The sequence below is a fragment of the Rousettus aegyptiacus genome, unplaced genomic scaffold, assembly GCF_014176215.1.
Source record: "Rousettus aegyptiacus isolate mRouAeg1 unplaced genomic scaffold, mRouAeg1.p scaffold_m13_p_4, whole genome shotgun sequence".
Taxonomy (NCBI): domain Eukaryota; kingdom Metazoa; phylum Chordata; class Mammalia; order Chiroptera; family Pteropodidae; genus Rousettus; species Rousettus aegyptiacus.
In genome coordinates, this window is record NW_023416307.1 from 124,077,854 (window position 1) to 124,096,852 (window position 18,999).

General features: G+C 41.4%; 1 protein-coding gene and 1 pseudogene across 2 annotated transcripts in view; both read right to left on the bottom strand.

The window, feature by feature from the left end:
* ZBTB38 (zinc finger and BTB domain containing 38) overlaps positions 1 to 18,999 on the bottom strand; it is a 105,409-nt gene that overhangs the window by 75,610 nt on the left and 10,800 nt on the right. Inside the window, exon 1 of one of the 2 annotated variants that reach the window (XM_016141886.2) lies at positions 14,314 to 14,411. The exons of the other annotated variant lie outside the window; for it this stretch is intronic. The gene's annotated coding sequence lies outside the window, so the exon portion shown is untranslated. Of the gene's footprint in view, positions 1 to 14,313; positions 14,412 to 18,999 lie in introns of those variants that run through there. 2 annotated transcript variants of the gene reach the window in all.
* On the bottom strand, positions 18,258 to 18,376 carry LOC118602212 (annotated as a pseudogene).

An 18,999-nucleotide genomic window follows, 5' to 3' on the forward strand; every position in this document is an offset into this window, starting at 1 on the left:
GCTGCTCTTTGTCAGAGAGAGAAGAAAGGTGTTTCTCTGGGGATTTCTCGCCTTCCCCGCTTCCTTCTTCCTTGTGGTGCTCCCTTGCCCAGGGAGTAGCAGCCGTATTGAAAGGGATGTGGAAGGGCGGAAGGCATTTTTGTCGCCTTCCCTGGGTAGTACCCAGGGGTCAGTGTCTATTTTCATCTGCCTTTGTGCCATGGTCCTGGGCCTCAGCACCCTGCTCTCTGGGTGCTAGTGTGAGCTTGTACTTTATGGATTTTAGGGGGCATTGCTCTTTAAAAGGGGTATTTCTACCCCAGGACCTGGCAAAGACCTCAGTAAATAGTGATGAATGAACAGACGATAACGTAAGAATAAAATAGTAGAGTACGTATGTTGAATACTTGCAGGGACTGTTCGCGCTTTTGTGCTAGGTGCTTTACAAAGATCATTTCATTTATCATGACAGAACTATGAGGTAGGTCCTATTATTATTCTTACTTCTATAAATGAGAAAATGGATGCTCAGAGGGATTAAGACACTTCTCTAAAGTCTCACAGCTAGTTAGTGGCAGAGCCTGGATCATCTGATCTCAAATTCTGTGTTTGTAACCATATGCCGAGTGGCTGGAGTGTGTGAATAAATATTGACCAAGGGCAGCCTGTCCAGGTGAGGGTTGGAATAAGGGTAATGATGGGTCCTGAAACCAAATTGTACAAAAAATAATGGAGCAATTAGGGATGATCTGTCTAGGGTAGTAGGGCCCAACACCAGGCCTGAGGCTTGGTGGGATACCCAGAGTGGCGAGGAGGGCAAGTCCATTATCAGGTCCAAGTGGGGGTGAGAAACTAGAACCAGAAGACAAAGCCTGGTGGGTGGCATGTGGTGGATGCAAGGTTCGAGAGCACAGTGGACAGAGTACCTACCTCAGAGAAGCCGAGGCCCAGACTTGTCTTTATTGCCGACTGGCCTCATGGGCATGGGTGGAAGGGTTAGTGCAGCTAAAGGCACAAGTCTGGGGCAGGCAAAAAGATGACAGGGAACAAAGACGCGGTATCACTCTCAAAGACTCCAAGACCTGGAGAAGGAGTTAGACCTATGGCATGGTTTGAAAATGCGAGGAGGGGCTGGAAGGGACAAGGAACACAGCTGGATCTGGCAATGGTTGTCACTGTCCCTAGTACTGTCCCACCAAGAATCAGCTGCCTTTCTAGGACTGAGCGAGAGTGCTGTCAGTGTCTATGTTCAAGCCAAGATGAGGAGGGTTGGTGAGAGAACACCTGCTTACGGGGTTGTCTGGGCCCAGGATAAAAATGACCTTGAGGACCTTCTCCCTCTGTGGTTTGTACTTTTCCATGATTCACCTCAGGTAAATGCCTCATTCCAAGAGAAAGACAAAAGTCAGGAAGGTTCAGCCCTTTACAGAAGGGGGTTAGGTGGCCTCTTCAGTAATGCCACTCCACAGCTTTCTTTCCCACTATGGGGCGGGATGTCTGGTCACGGGACCCCTCTCCTTGGCTCAGGAAATCAATGTAGTTACCTTGTGGGGAGTAGCAACAACTGATCAGGGTCACTGTCAACATCCACACAGAGCCTGACCTTGGGCTGAGGAAAGTGCTTTAAGTTCCAGGCATTTTTGGCAGAAGGCTTGTTTATTCTTTTCTTCTCTCTCTGCAGAAAATGCCTCTGGGCACCTCCCTGCTCCGTTTCCCCAAAGGCTAGGTGGCCTTGCTTGCTTCACAAACACAGGTATTTATTTCTCTAATAAGATGAACAGAGGCTGATTGTTTTTTCAGCCTACCTTGTGGGACCAGGATAACATGAAGAGAAAAAGAAAGGAAGTAAGAAATGATGAATAAAAGCTTAAGTGAGATGCAGATCCTTGCATTATATGCTCTGGAGTTGATCGTAACAGTGAGGATAAAAATCAGAGAATTGGACAAAACATCTACTTGGGTACATAGAAAAGTAAATAGTGAAATCCTTAATCTTTACCCTATCTGGGGAACCCTCCTCTTTTGTTATAACAAATGCAGTTATATACTGGTAATTACAAAAAATAATACTTTTACAGGTTCAAGGGATTCCTTAGAAGATTTGTGTATACTTGCTGCCACCAATTTCTCTCAACTCATTCACTTAGAAAAAAAATTTTTACTAAGATATAATTTACATACCATAAAATTAACTCACTCAATGGATTTTAATATACGTATTTATAGAATTGTGTGACCTATAGTCTAATTTTAGAACATTTTTATCACCCCCCAAAAAGAAACTGGTACCCATTAGTAGTCACTTCTCTTTTGACCACTCTGCAGCCCTAAGCAAATATTAATCTTCTTTCTGCCTCTATAGATTTGCCTCTTCTGGACATTTCATATAAATGGAATCATACAATACGGTCTTTTGTATCTAGCTTCTTTCACTTAGCATGTTTTCGAGGTTCATTCACACTGTAGAATATATCAGTACTTCATTCCTTTTTATGCTCTCAGAATATTCCATTATGTGGCTCTACCACATTTTGTTTATCCATATGTCTGTAGATGAACACATAAGTTGTTCTCATTTTTGGCTCATGTGACTAATGTTGCCATTATCATGTTAGTATAGGTTTTTCTGCAGATATATGTTTTCAGGTCTCTTGGGTAGATACGAAGGAGTGGAATTGCTGAGTCATAAAGTAACTCTATGTTTAATGTTTTGAGGAACTGTCAAGCTGTTTCCCAAAGAGCTGTACCATTTTACGTTCTCATTAGCAATGTGTGAGAATTCTGATATCTCCACATTCTCATCATCACTCTTTTCTAAAAACTTTATCTTTTATTAAAGTATGGTTGACATACAATATTATATGTTTCAGATGTACAACATAGCAATTTGACATTTATATACCTCATGATGTAATCACCACAATAAGTCTGGTAACCATCTATGCCATATAAGTTATTATGATATTATTGACTATTTTCCCTATGCTATACCTTACATCCCCATCACTTATTTATTTTACAACTGGAAGTTTGTACCGCTTATTCTCTTTACTTTTTCCAACTATCCCTCCACCACCAATACCCTTCCTGTCTATCTTTTTGATACTAGTTATCCTAGTGGGTGTGACGTGGTATCTCATTTTGGCTTTGATTTGCATTGCCTTAATGACTAATGATATTGAGCATCTTTTCATGAACTTATCAGCTATTCGTATATCTTCTTTGTATAAGTGTCTCTTCAAATCCTTTGTCTACTTTTAAATTGGATTATTTGTCTTTTTATTTTTGAGTAGGGGTTCTTTTTATATTCTGGATATAAATCTCTTATCAGATATATGTTTTACAAATATTATCTCCCTGTCTGTGGGTTATCATTTCTCTTTCTTTATGGTATTCTTTGAAGGAGAAAAGCTATTAATTTTGAAGAAGTGCAGCTTATCAATCTTCTGTCGCTTGTGCTTTTGGTGTCATATCCAAGAAACCATGGTCTAACCCAAGATCATAGAAATTTGCACCTGAGGTTTCTTCTAAGAGTTTTATAGTTTCAGTTCTTACATTTAGGCCCAATTAACTTTAAGTTAATTTTTATGGTGCATGGTAGGGAACCAAATTAATCCTTTTCATGTGGCTATCTCGTTGTTCCCAAACCACATGCTGAAAAGACTATTCTCTCAGTAATTCTATACATCTAAAACTGTTCTAAAATACAAAGTTATTTAAAAAAATAATCAATTCTCTCCCTCCTTGAACCGTCTTGGTCCCTTTGTCAAAAATCAACTGACCATAAACATTAGTGTTTATTTCTGGACTCTTAATTTTACTCCATTGTTCTATATATCCATTGTCCTGCCGGTACTGCACTGGTTTTATTATTGTCGCTTCATAATAAATTAAGAAATTGGAAAATGCGAATCCACCAACTTTGTTCTTTTTCAAGATAATTTTGGCTATTCTGGATCCTTTACATGTATATATGATATTTAGGATTATCTTCTAAATTAAAAAAAAAATCTAACTGGGATTTTAACAGAGATCATATTCTACCTATAGATCAATTTGGGGAGTATTTCCATCTTAACAATATTTTTTCTAATCCATGAACCTGGAAAGCCTTTCCATTTATTTAGATCTTTAATTTTTTTTCAGTGTTTTGTTATTTTCAGTGCGTAAGTCTTACACTCCTTTTGTTAAATCTCATCCTAAGTATTTTATTCTTAATTGATGTTATAATCTCTGCTCATAAACTTGCTAAAGGCTTGTACTTTGGAGGTTGAGAGACCTAAATTTTAGTACTGGCTCCACTATTAATTAGCTGTATGACCTTAAGTTTACTTAGCCTGTAGCACTCTTTTTTTTTTTAATCTGAAAAAGGGAAATAATAATATCACCTCATGGGTTTGTTACGTAGATGAAATAAGATAATGCTTGCATATCCCTGAGACCACGACCCATGTGGGCCAGTCTTAGGGTGGTACTACAGTCTGAGAAAGCCAGTCCAGTTACCAGAGAGTAATTTCATATTAACTCATATTCAATATTTGCACTTCTCAGACCATAATAGAGCTCCCTGAAATTCTTCCTAACACCCTTTTTTCCCTCCTACAGCTTCGGCCTCCACTTCTTTCTCCCAAACTCCCTATGGGCTTTTTCTCCAGCCCTAACCAATGTCCCTCTGGTCCATTTCCTCTGTCTAGTTCTCCTTCTGATGGAGTCAGGGAAGAAACTGGACTAAGGCAGAACTCTTTTTAGTAGGCAGGAAGAAAAGAAAATAAGGAGCACTCAAACTTACTTTATGTTCTGTCTCTCATATAAAGTGCTTAGTGCAATGTCTGATATATCATAAGGGCTCAGTAAATGTTGGGGTTTTATTTTTTGTTGTTCTGGTGGTTACATGATACCCATCTATACTTTATGTTAATGGTGTGAGGTTGAGAGCATGGCTTCTGAGAACCTAGTCTAGAGGCTACTACCCATCCTTACTCATTCAAATGAATTTGAGGTTGTCCTTCCTCCTGAATCATTCCTCAGAGACTCAGCCCCTAGAAAATTATAAAAAGTTTATCTTGAGGCTTCCTGAATAACATTTGGGAGCCTATCTCCTGTTTCCTCCCCGCGTCTGTACAAGAACCCTGTGCTCCCTCTTCTCCTCCCACAAAACCTCTAGTAAGTGCTTTTAAAACTGGAGGTCAGGACCCATTGAGATAGAACCAGCATTTGTTTCAAGTGACAGAATAAAAGAAAACAGAATGAAAAGTATCCAAATGCATTATAAGTAAGATTTTTGTTTCAGTCTTGTAAATGTGCGCAAACTCTGAAACACATTTCTTACTCTGGTTCAGGGCTTAACAATATTTAGATCTTTCACTTTCATTATACTCTTGAAGCAACTCATAACAGCATAAAGTAACACCCCACCAAGCGGTCTGTCCATTTTGATAGGGATTAAATGCTTAAGTCCCATGGATGAAATTCCAGCAATAGAGAAGGATTTGGGGGCCTTGAGGCCTTTTCCTATATTTGTAACAGTTGATGGAAGACTATCTCTGCTACCTGAGTGGACCTGCCAGCTCCCGGACCCCATGCTACCTCTTAGCTATCACCTCCTCTCACTCCCACAAGATCTGCAGATCCACACCCTGAACTTGTGTTGGGTTATCTATTTTCCAAAACTCTTTCACATATTCCATTTCATTAGATTCTCACCACTATCCCATGAAGTCGACAGGTCAGATCCAAATCTCTGATTAACATTTTAACTTAGAGTGTGACCTTAAGCAAGTGACTTAACTTCTCAGCCTATCTCCTTAGCTCTGTTATGTGAATATATAATATACAACCAGAAAGGTTAAGAGACTTTGCCAACATCACACAGCCCGGAAGTGACAGGACCAGGAAGAGAACTAAATCTTTTGCCCCTCCCCCACCCCAGCCTGGCTGTCCCTCAGGCTCTCCTCATAGAGATGCATAACTTCTTTTTCCTGAACTACTTTATCTGACTGCCTTATAAAAAATGTTTAAAAAGAAAGAACATTTTGCTCCTTTCGACCATATCTGAAAACATAGACTTCAATGTGCAAAGCACAAAGACAAATAGCTCCTCATGCCTTGTGGTAAAGGGTTATCACTTTTAACATCAAAGGTTATTTATTAAAGTCCGGGTCCCAGGAAAGAGAGACAACAAAGTCCATGAAGAGAAAAAAAAATTTCCTGAGTGCTCTGTTCTGTCCTTTGTGTTGCAGAGTGACCCCTCTAGTGGCTCTGGAGGAAAACAGTTTCTGGAAAACACATTTACAGATTCAACATTGATGCAATCTGAGAAGGGTGCTTCAAGGGAGGGTAGAGAGCTCTTGGTTCAAGGTCTCCCGTCATTGATGAGAAATTTAAAACTAGAGCAAAGGTTCTCAACAGGGGGTGAACCTGTTCCCAGGGAACATTTGGCAACTTCTGCAGACATTTTTGGCTGTCACTTGGCCAGGGGTGGGGGGATGCTACAGTCATCAATAAGTAGAGGCCACGGATGCTGCTAAACATCCTACAGTACGCAGGACAATGAGCCATAACAAAGACTTATCTGGCTCACAATGTCAGCAGTGTTCAGATGAATTAGGGAAACGGCGTGATGTGATCTACCCAAGGACTTGCAGCTTCTCCCCCACTCCCACTGCCCCAGTTTTATTATGATGTAATTGACACATAACCAAAGACTTGCAGGTTATTCATTGCTTTTGGCAGTTTAGGCCCGAGATGGGGACAGAGAGTTAAGGGGTGACAGTTAAAAGGTACGAGGTTTCTGTTTGAAGTGATGAAAATGTTCTGATTTCAACTTTGGTGATGGTTGTGCATATCTCTGAACATACTAAAAACCACTGAATTGTATACTTTAAAGGGTGAATTGTATGGCATAGGAATTATGCCTCAATAAAACAATTTAAAAAATAAAGCCTCCGCGGTGTTCCATTACATAGACAATAAAGCACAAATTTATCACCTTGGCATTCAAGGCTTTCTGCCCTCCAGCTTCATGCCCTCTACCATCTAGTTCAGTCCCTCACTACTTCTCTATATGGCAGACAGTTGAACAGGTCCAGAGACCTGACTTGTGCTTCTCTGCTTCTTTGCCTTTGCTCCTGTGTTCTCTTGGCCTGAAATGACCTCTCTCACCACTTTGGTCTTCCAAAATTCAACTTGCCTTCAAGGTCACATTCAAATGTTCTCTTTAATCTTCCCAGGCAGAATTGCAACTTGCTCCTCTGAATTCATAGAATTCAATATACTTTATGTGATGTTTACCTGTCCCTTTTATAGGCTGATATACACACAACCTCATTGGATCCAGTTTCCAAATCAAAAGTTGGGTGGTAACTACATGTCCATAAAAAAGAATATTGCAAATCAGGACCATTTTAGAAAGTCTGGATTACGTGATTGCCATGATGGTCTTCTTACTTTAATGGATGGTGTCTGTTGGACACAGACTAGTGTTACACATCCTTTCCTTCCTCGTAGAGTTCTCACCACTGTCTCTCGGCTGGATGAAAGAGCTTAGCTTATCTTTCCCTAGGACACATGGAGAATGTAGTTAGGTGATTTTAATAAATGGCCTTACTCCTATGTTATATGCTAAATAAATAAAAGCTAGATTGATATATGAACATTTTTAAAGACTATGAAAGTATCAGAAAAGTAAAAGAGGATATTTTTATTATCTTACGATGGAGGAGACCTTCCTAAAGGAATCACAAAATCCCATATGCCATGAAGAAAGTAGGCGATAGCTTTCCCTCTATAAAAACCCAAGCTTTCTGTTTGGCAAAAGATGCCATAAACAGAGCAAAGGACAAATGACAGACTCTGAGATCTTTTCAAGAGCTGTCATAGTTAAAAGATAGATATCAGTACTAACAACAAATAACACATTTAAAAAAGGGTAAAGAATGGGAGCAAGTATTTTGTAGGAAAAATCAGAAATGACAAAATAGAGTCTGAAAGATGTTCACCATCATTAGCTTCAGGGAAACAGAGAACAATGCAACGAGGGTCATTTGCCTATCAGAAGAGTAAATATGCAAAAGATTGAGACTATCCATAATCTTCAATTGTATGGGGAAAAGATCAAACATAAATAGTACTGTTCTATATATATTATAATATATATAATTTTTTCAAGAGTAATTTGATAGGATTAATTATTTTTTGCAATGAACATTCATAATTTCCAAGTGAACATTTAAAAAGCCAGTCTTAATGATTAATGAAGGAAATCTCAAATCTTTTCTTTTCCAATTTCCCCATTCTAAGAGGTTTCAAAATTATCTTTTGAAAGATAATTTTCAGGTTGCTTATAATACTGAATAAGGAAGTCTGGCAATGATAACCATCTTTAAAAGCCCTACCCTATCTCTTTAAGTGAGAATTTATTTTTAAAATTCTCCATATTTGCCTGGAGTGATATTAGCCATGTTACTTGGCTACTTCTTAACGCAGTGCATAGCCAACTGATTGACTATATGGAAAGAAGAGGAGTGGGGAGAGGGGGGATATAGGGTACAGGATTGGGGCTGGGGGAGAGGGAGAGGAGGTTGAGAGGATGGGAGGAGCTACTGTGTCCTGATTTTTCTCTCCCTGGCTTCCCCCTTTGCCAACAGTTAGTTATATGAATGCTTTTTGTTTCCTTGCTGTTTGGTTGAGATTCAATTTAAGATTGGGTCTTGGTATAGAGTTTTCACAGTCTTTACAGTCCACCAAATACTCAGACTTTTCCTGAGCTTGGCATATTCCCTTAACACACTATTCTTCCTAAAAAGGGCCTTATCAGCCCTATAACACCTTTGCATAAGTTAGAAAAAGGTGTCCCCCAGCCATGCCTCACAGTTCTGTGCAGGTAGCCCAGGCTGGCTTCAGGTCCTCTTGCGCCCCGGGCCTCTGTACTAGCATAGCAATCCTGTTCTTCACACCAGCCCTAGTCCAACTGCTGCACAGGAAATCTTTGCGAATGGCCATTTCCTCATTTCAAATGGCCACAGGACAGAGTGGCCCCTGCTACAGTTAATGCTGCAGACATGTGGCTCAAGTTTCTTTCCATAGTTTTTCCTTCTAAGCAGCTCTATGAGAGTTCACTTGGGGTCCGAATCTCCTTTGTTAATGCTTTTAGGCCCCAAACCCCCACCTCTACCACACACACACACACAAACACACACCCCATAGGCTCATTGTTCACCCATTAAGATAGAGAGTGATGGAGAAGTTAACTGGTGTCTGATCCCTTTTACTGCTGAGCCCTTATCAGCAAAAATAAAATGATAAGGTAATTTTCTTCTTGGCCTTGAGTTTTAAGTTCTGGGCTTTCTTTTCTCAAGTGAAAAAAAAATAATCCTTGGTGTTTCAGAATCTTAAGCAGAAAAGTTTCTAGGCCCTAGGACAAAGCCCTCCAATCAGATCTTCGTTTGGAAGCCAGACTTCTTAAGGATTATTCAAGATAGGGGAGAGAGGTGCTGTGGCTGAAGGAGGGAAATATGGCCCAGCCCCAGGGTGGCTTCGCTGAGATGCAGAAGTCACGCGTATGCACACGCAGGTGCAGAGGGGTAGTGGGTGCCCGTTTCCAGGGTGGCAGGGGTCTGTATCCCCCCGCCTCTGCAGGAACTCAAGTGGCTGGCTACTTGAAAGCCTATGGCGGCTGGACACTACACACTCCTGCTTTGAAGCTTGGATAGGGGTGTCCATGGATAACCTGTGACGAGCAGATAGAGAAGCACAGGGCCAAAAAGCCTCTCCATGGTCCTCCCTGGGCCCTCCCTAACTGGCAGAAAAGGCTAGCACATGGGGTAGCAAAAGGAGCCGTGGTAACCATGGCACCCCACCATGGCTTACACATCAGGGTACGCCCACTTTCCTGGGCCCATGGAAGCCTGGGGGACAGGGACAGGGAGACCCAGTAATCCTGGTATTGGACTCTTCTGCAACCTTGGAAAGTAAGGAACTTGAAGCCAAGCTTAATTTGACATTAGAGAAATATAGAAATGTAGCATGCTTTGCACCTGGGTATTGTACAATAATTCTTCCCTGTTACTACATTTCTCTCTACGATGTAATCTATGGAATTTCTCCTTGGAAAAAGGGGGATTCCTGCATTTTGAGTAGAGCTTCCTCAGCTCTTTTTTCCCATGGTAATTTTCACCTCTTCAAAATTTTCTCTTGTCTAAACAGCATATATATAGTTCAGTTTATAACATGTATATATTAAGTTGGTGGAAACATGAGTTCTTAGGATCTTCCCAAGTGCTCTACTTCCCATTTTAAAAAAGATAGAAACAGAATTTTCAAGAAGAATCATGAAATGAAGTCTGGAATTGAGCCCTACAGCCTGGACCTAGATCTCAGTTACACTAATAATTCTCCCAGTGTCCAGTAGAAACCAACTGGGGAACAACTGAGTGCAAGTCCCTAGACAAATGGATTTAGTTCCTTTGACTCCATGTTTTAATGTAATACCTGCTGCACGAAAAGGCAAAGTGCTAGGTACTCTGAAGATACAGAAAAGTAAAAGACATGGGTCCTTCCAGGAGAAAGGTGCCAGCTCACTGGAGACAGAAGACTATGGGGCCATGAAGTGCACCACAAGCCTGAGCAGGTAGGTAGAACACGGAGAGCCACAAGTATCGGACGAGTCAGGGAAGTCTCCCTGGAGGAGGGAGAAAACCCTTGCCCATCCAATTTCCTGATTTCAGCTGGCTGAAAGAGAGAGGTGGAAGGGAGAGAAGAGAAGGTTCCAGGGACTTGGACAAAGGGACAGAGGTGAGAATGATCACCACTTGGCTGTGAGGTAGACAATGCATGTTGGGAATAATAGGGAATACACGGAGTTAGATCAAGAGAGTGGGACCAGCCTGTGGATGGCTTTCAATTCTGGGCAGAGCTGTTCAGACATGAGACAGTTGAGGTCACAGCATAGGAATTACCTGATGAGAGTAGGGTTTAAGGAGGATTAGTGGGCTGCCTCAATGGGAGATATCCATTGTTAGAGATTCTCTGGGTTAGTAATGATTTTTTTTTTTTTTGTAATAATACTTGCGGTGTATAAAAAAAGTTGACTCTGCGCTGCAAGCATTGTGTATTGTACATAGAACTTCTAAAGAGGTTTATACCTTGATACTACTTAATCCATGCTATTAGTAAGAAAGAGTGAAGGGATTATTGATTTATGAGATCAACAAGTCCAATCAGGAGGAGCTGAGTTGAAGAAATTTGTGAGCTAGCATCAGACCAGGTACCCAAGTGTTGGCTCCGTAAGGTGGTTATGAGAAACTGTAGAAGCTAGCTGACAACCATGTCAAGACCACGCTTACAGGAGGAACAACTGGAGTGTCTCTAGAGGCAACTGCTGGAGCCCAGGATCGCTCCTGAGAAACCATCCGAGATAAAGGCAAATAACGTGACACCTGAGAGCAACCTCACTGCACTCAATGACCAATTTTGCCATGTTCACTCATTCATTCACTCATTCACTCAAATTCATTCATTCATTCAAGTATTTATATCCACGAAGGTACAATGAAAGGTGCAGAATTCAACAATGAGCGACAAGGTCTCTATAACCCAGCAGGAGAGACGGACATGCACATAAATGATGGCAGTTCAGAGCCATTGTTCTCTCCTTCCTTCTTACCCCTCTCTCCCTCCCCCACTTCTCCCACCCTCTGAAAAATTGAAATATCTATTGTATTGGTTCTTGATTTTCCTCCATGAGTTCCAACATCCAGTTTTGCTTTTTGTTTAGTAACATGAGTAAAGACATTCACGGAAAAGTTTCTAGAATTCCTTACTTTTTCCTTCCAAGAGGTATAAATTGGAGGATGTTTCTTGGTTTATTTGAGCTGAGGTAAGGGATACAAACTGGAACAGGCTGGAGAAGGGAGGTCACTCTTAGGGGAAGGGGTCCGAGCTCCTGGGGGTGGGGAGAAAGAGAATTAGGGTTGGGTTAGTGAGTGGGGGACTGGCTTGGAGAGAATGAAAGAGGGGGAGGGAGGAGGGACGAAGAGAATTAGTGAAGGTAATGGAGATAGAGAGACTGTTGAGGAGAGGAAAGAGATAGAAGGTCTGAGCAGCCCTGATGAGCACAGAGATTTGGGAGAAAGGGACTGTGTCTACTTGGAGGAAGCTTTGCTGTGTGTTATTTTGTGAAACCCCTCATGATGGCCTGTACTATGTTACTTTTCAAGGCTTTTGAGTGGGAGTAGGGTGTGGGGGTATCGCATCTTTTTTCTAGTGCAAATCAGTACTAAGACTGAAGGCAGTTTTATCTTATTTGGGGTGTTTGTGTTACCTTCAGTTTTGCAATCATGTTTCCTCAGACTTCTCTGTCTGTGCATTTTTGATGTCTAAGCTCACTGGCCAGTGAGCCTGTAATGATTACAGATATTATTTTATGGCTGCAGCACAGAGTGGCCCAGGTCAGCATGGCCACCCCTCCATCTGGGAAAATACAGGTTACATCCCCTAATCTGCTTAGATACCTGGCTTGTGATAAAGAGACCTACCCCATTTTTTATCTCTCTATCACCCTTGTCTCAGTTATCACACCTAGAATTCGTTGTGGCTTTAAGTTCTTTCCCAGTCCCCTTCTTGTTGTGACTTTTCTTCAGATATCTGGTCATTCTCAGTTGTCTTGACTTCTTAACGAGGCTGTAAAATGCTAATCAGTACTTTTTGTTTTTTTGCACCTGAATGGGGTTATTCGTTGGGCCTTTACCTTGTGGTAATCTAGCTTTGCCGGTTCCTTGCTGTGTGATCTTAGGCAAGTTTTGGAACCACTTTGTGCTTCGGTTTCTTCCTACAGTTATTGTGAGTATTAAATGAATTACTATATTATATTAATTACAGCGTTATATAACTAAATGCTGCATCTATTACTTTCGCTATGGCTACTTGGCAGAAACCCAGCTATTTAGTTAAGGAACTTATAAATGCCAGTATGTCAGGAGGCTTATCTTTGGGGCCGTTACATTTTGTAGAGAGGAGAATAAGGTTATTTGTTGTGTTTTATTGGGGGAGGGTGCTCAAGGGGAAGAGCCAGTCTGGCTGCCAAGCAGGGTGTGAGGCCAACTGCTCCTTTGCTCTGTTTTATCAATCACCGTAATTTCAGCTGAAGTTTATGAACTGCGTAGTGTCCCAAGTTCCGCTTTTCAAAAAAGATTTCCTTCTCCATTCTATCCTCCAGCCTCCCACTTACAGAAACTTATCTTCCTCTGTTCTCTTTCTTCTGCCATCACTCCTCCATCCACTGTTTACCCTCCAGAAATTCTTTGACATCTCTGATCTGCTGCAAGTTCCTCTGTCATACCTGGGTATTTGTCACTTTTTAAATACCTTTATTATTTTAGTGGGGTCTTGGTGAAGATAATAAAATCGAGCATGCTTAATCTGCCATCTTCAATCAGACAGTCACATACCCTTCTGACAGATACAGTGCCAGGTTGTACGTTCAAACTCCTGGCTCTTTTATGTGCTTTTCTTACCCTGGTAGAACCCTTTAAGCTTAGGCAATATGAGGAAGGGAGGGAAGATAGGATATGGTAGCCAAAATGACTTGCTTTAGTTGAGGGCTCTTAGAAGATAGTCTACTAGGACAGTCTCCTCTCCTGGAATGATACAGTCTACCCAAATTTGCAGTCCGCAGGAGAGAGGGTGTTAGGCAAAGGTTCAGGAAAGATATTGCAATAATAATAAAAGTGAATCACTTAGAGAGGGAGATATAAATTACTTCTGAGTTCCAAGTTAGTATGAGCATTTCTTTTACTGTAACTACTACCAGATCATTCCTCTCTGATGCCGTTGCTGGAAGCCAGTATGTATATTAGTTCAAAAATGAATGTGGGCTATTTCTGCAAAATACAATAATAATTCTATTGTGAATAACGTAATAATGGCTTATGACTCACTATTTCCATTACATTTATCATATGAACATATTGTGTAAAATTCAGCCAGTGTTTTGTATCCCAAGATAGTGGAATTCATAAGCATTTATGAAATTTAAGCATTTTTAAGTTTTACTGGCAAGTAGTAATAACTTCAATAGATTATGAACTACCTATTCAAACAAATAATTACATATAATAATAGATTGGTAACCACTACCCTAATTAATCAATTTGCTAACAGCTAATCTATGTTAAAGGAAAATGTGTTTTAAGCATGACATGTGTTAGCAGTCAGAAACCACTACATATATTTATAAAAGAGGGAATTAAATGCAGGGGATTGGTTACACAGTTGATGATATTCGGAGACATTTAGATTAGTGAGAGTGGGAAGGACAATAGGAAGAGAAGGTATTACCAGAACCCAGGGGTTGAGGTCGCCGATGGCAGCTGGAACCACAGCAGGCCTCTCTGGCAGGGGCTGGAGCCTTGCTACGGCTACTGTTGGAAAAATCATCCAAGGGCAAGAGGCTTATGGAGAAACACCCTGGCCTTCCCCTTCCTCTAGTGCTTCTCATTGGCTGAGACCAGCTTGAAGTCAGGTGACCTTGCAGCCTGAGAAACCTGTCTGCAACAGTCAGTTCCCATGAGACACAGAGCAGAGTAGGTGAAGGTGAGGAATGAATCTGAAAGTAAATGGGCCCATGACCTGTACAACTTATACACAGTATTCTGTACAGTATGAATAGTCTTTAGGTTAAATGTATGACAAGTGTCGATGTATAACATAAATGTGCTCATATACCTCTGTGGCTCTGTATGCGCTCAGATTAAATTGGAGCCACAGTCTTGGCCAGCCAAGCCAGAACTATCTTAATGGATTAAGATCAAGTTCAAATGAGTCATAGAATATTGCTAATATAGCTGTCGATAAACACTTTTTATTTTTTAAATCAAGAAACACATTGACCAGCCACCTTTGCACACAGAAACCATTTCCCTCCTCTCATTTTTTCTCTAATCCTAAAACTTGGAGAATATAATCTAGGATGCAAAACAACAATTCTCATGATGGCCCCAACGTGTACCCATACAGAACTCACAGGCTGTATGGATTTTTAAACCAACTTTGGTAAATTTCATGAAACTAGAAAGAATGATATTCTGAAATCTAGGCTTCACAAATAACCAAGAGTACTTCTTTGATTCTTCCTTTATAAACGCTAGTAGTGGAAGTGCTGAGCTGGCTGTTTTCCCATACTCATTTCCTCCTGGCAGATGGCAGAATAAAACATGCATAGTAGACAGTGCCTCCTTTCAGAGACTTGGAAATCTACAGCATATATGGAGAAGGCTTGAGTCTTGGTCTCCTTCAGATGTGAGCATTAAGTAATAAAGGAAACCCAGAGGATTTGAGAGATGCCTTCAGCCTGTGCTTTCTAGAAAGCTGGCCGGCTGGCTACGTGGAGTGGCCCAGGCTAAACCAGGGTGGTCACTGACTTACTGCCTATTTACCCTGAGTCTCAGCATCTCACTAACTCTCCCCCTGCTCCCTCAGCAAGACTTTAAGCCAAGAGGAAACAAAAACATTAAGAAGCTATAGATTGTGCTGCCTTTTTCATTTACCTTTTGTTGCAGTGAAATAATAGCTTGGAAGAACAAAAGGGAACTGTACAATTAATTCTAAATAAGTACAATAAAAATGAGTAGAAGGGAGAAAAGGAGAAAGAGTAGAATAAATGAAAGGGGAGGAGCTAACGGAAAAGACTTCCCCATTCAATGGAAAGCGTTTATTTCAAAGCTGCTGCCCTCGCCCTCACCCCAGCCTCAAGGCTATTCACAAAGGAGTCTCCTGGTAATTGGTCACCTGGAACAGTAAAATAGCTATTAAAATAGGACACCCATGTATTTCCATCAGATTCTCTGGGGTGATATCCAGGTGTCAGTATTTGTTAAGAGAACCTCTGAGGTGAACTCACCTTCGCCATAACATGGCCAAAGATGAGCTGCAGGAGTTTTGGAGGCAATTGTGTTAACTGGTGAGAAATCACAGTTGCTATTTAGAGCAGTCAGGGGTTGTTCCAGAAAATTTCTTCCCACATAGTGGCCTCAGTAAGCCAGAAACTGCCACCTCTGCCCCTGCATTGCCTTCCACACTTATATGATCTGAGCAGAAGTGCTCGATGTGGATGGTCTTGTCCCCAGGCAGACTTTGAAAACTCCCTGTGGAGTTGTTTTTAGTTGCTACCATGATTAGTGAGTGGGCCAGGGCTAGGGGGAAGCTAAGCTTTTAGAATGGGTGAGGGAAGGAAGAGGAAGGAAACTAACATTAGAAAACTATTGTGTTAGGCATGTTGATAGGTGCACATGCACTCACTGCGTACCTCACCCTTACATGGCTCTTCTGAGTTCAGGGAAATAATAATGTGCCATTGCAGGGAAGCTCAGAGACAGAATCCACGGAAGAGATGGGATAATACTCTCATTGCGTAATAAGGCCAGGCTAATTAGTTCACACAAAAAAGTGTCAAAGTTGAATTAACAGAAGCACTTTAAATCTCAAATGCAGATAGATGGAGTTGGGAAAAAGAAAATTTATCCTGCAGCATGCGGCCTGCTCGGCTTTAGATGTAGTAGGACAGAATGAGCTGCAGCCTGAGCAGAACTTCGCCATTCTTTAATGCTCATATCCCTGCATCCCCCGTGAGCCAGACTTCTTCTTTTTCCCAGCACAGGTAGTGCAATATCAGCTGTCCAGGCCTGCACATTCATCCAGATGGGCAGCCCTGTGGTCACTCCACACCTGTATCCCCAGGACTGACCCTGATTGACCCTTCTGAAACCTCTCAATTTTTTTTTCAAATGTTCTGCCATCCCAGGAACACCACATCTTCTTTTCCCACAGAAACCACCAGAGCTTTTTCCCAAGGCTAAACATCTATCCAGAGTGGTGCCTTATCTTCTCAACCAACATAAAGAGTCTTATCCAGGCAATAAACAGTAAAGTCTAGATACCTTGATAACAAGAAGTGTCTAGAAATGCATAAACTTGCTCACCCTCTTGGGAAAATGTCAACTACCTTTATTTCTTTCCTAGGATTGATAGGAAAGCTTTTTGCCATAGCAGCTGTGGTTGGCAGAATAATGGCTACCCCAAGATGTCCATATCCTAATCCCAAGAACCTGTGACTATGTTACCTCACATGGCAAAGGGGGCTTTGCAGATGTAATGAAAGTTGTAACCTCGAGATGGGGAGATTATTCCAGATTATCTGGGTGAGCACCATGTAATCACATGAACCCTTAAAAGCAGAGAACCTTTCCCAGCTACAGTCAGTGAGAAGGCGACGTGACTATGGGAGAAAGGACACAACATTGCTGGCTTTGAAGATGAAGAGCCATGAGCCAAGGAATGGAGATGGCTTCCAGAAGGGCAGGGAAATGTATTCTTCCCTAGAGTTTCCAGAAAGGTACACTGCTTTATGGACACCTTGACTACCACCCAGTGGTATTCATGCTAGACTTCTGACCTATAGAACTGTAAGATAATAAGATTTCAGTCAATTGTATCGCCTCCAATGAGATGCTCAGGCAAAAACATAGCAGTCATTCCTAACTGCAATTCTTCCTCCTTAAATGTTATAATTTGTCAAAAACTCTTATCAGTTCCACCTGCAAAACATGCCCCAAATCCAACCACGCCTAACCCTCTCCACAGCTTACAGTTCTGGTCCCAAGACAGTATCTTCTCTTCCCTGAATTCCTAGAATGGCCTCCTAACCTATGTCCCTGAATGTACCCTACTCCGCCTCCAATTTTTTCTTTATAAGGAGGCAGGATGATTTTCTAAAATCTTAAGCCAAATCATACCACTCCCCTGTTCAAAATTCTCCAAAGACTTCTTACTATACTCAGAATCCATCCAAAGTCCTACCATGGCCTAGAAAGCATAAGCTTTCAGGACCCGGCTTCCTCTCCGATTTTCCTCCATCTCTCTCTGCCTCCCTGACTTCAGTCTGGCCTTGTCAGCTCCTTATGTTCCTTGAACATGCCCAGTATGCTTGCTCCCACTTCAGGGCCTTTGTACCTACTGGCCCAAGTCTAGAAAATTGCTTCACCTGGGCCTGGAGCACAGCTTACCCTCTTGTTCATTCAGGTCTCCACTTGAATGTCACCACTTCACAGGGGCCTTATCCTTTCTTCCTTTCTTCTTTACTTCTTCCTTCCTTCCTTCCTTCCTTCCTTCCTTCCTTCCTTCCTTCCTTCCTTCCTTTTCTTTCTTTTTAGGCAAGGCAACCCTTGGTTGACCTCACATATTGCAAGGACCTTGTCAGTTTATAATCCTTTATTTTTTATTTTTTACGCCTACAGCACCTGGTCTTCCTAGGTGGTCTCCCATCCAAGTACTAACCAGGCCCAAAGCTGCTTAGCTTCCAAGATCAGATGGGATCAGGCTTGTTCAGGGTGGCATGGCTGTAGACCCAACACTCTTCCTAATGCAGCTCTTTCTGCAACTACCTGTTCCCTTATTTCACTTTATGTTCATTCAGAGTACTTAAACATAGTATGTGTTTGTTTGTTTGTTTGTTTATGTTTTAATTGTTTCCCCCACTAGAATGTAAGCTCTGTGAGGGCAGAGGTCTCAGCTTTGCTTATTGCTTTGTTTACTGCTATATTCCCAGTGCTGGGCACCATTTTCAGCACATTATATATTGTTGAATAAATAAATAAATATTGTTGAATAAATAAATAAATTGATGGTGTCATAATTTATCATCAGAGAAAGCCCTGGCTCTCTACTTACTAACTGAACGACCTTGGGCAAATTGTCTAATCTCCCTTCATCTTAGTTTTCTCACCTATAAAAATGAGCTAGTAGTACCTACTGCAAAGGACTGTTGTGAGGCTTAGTGACAAGGAATGAAAGTGCCTGATATTAGGCGCTCACTTCATAAACCCATAATTACCCATAAACGTCATTCTTTATGGATTATTCGGTTGAAGGACAAAGGTGATCATCCAACCGGCTCTCAGAAGCAGAACTGACTGAAAATGGCATGCAACAGACTAAGGCAGTAAGTGAATCCATTTCAGTACAAGAGAT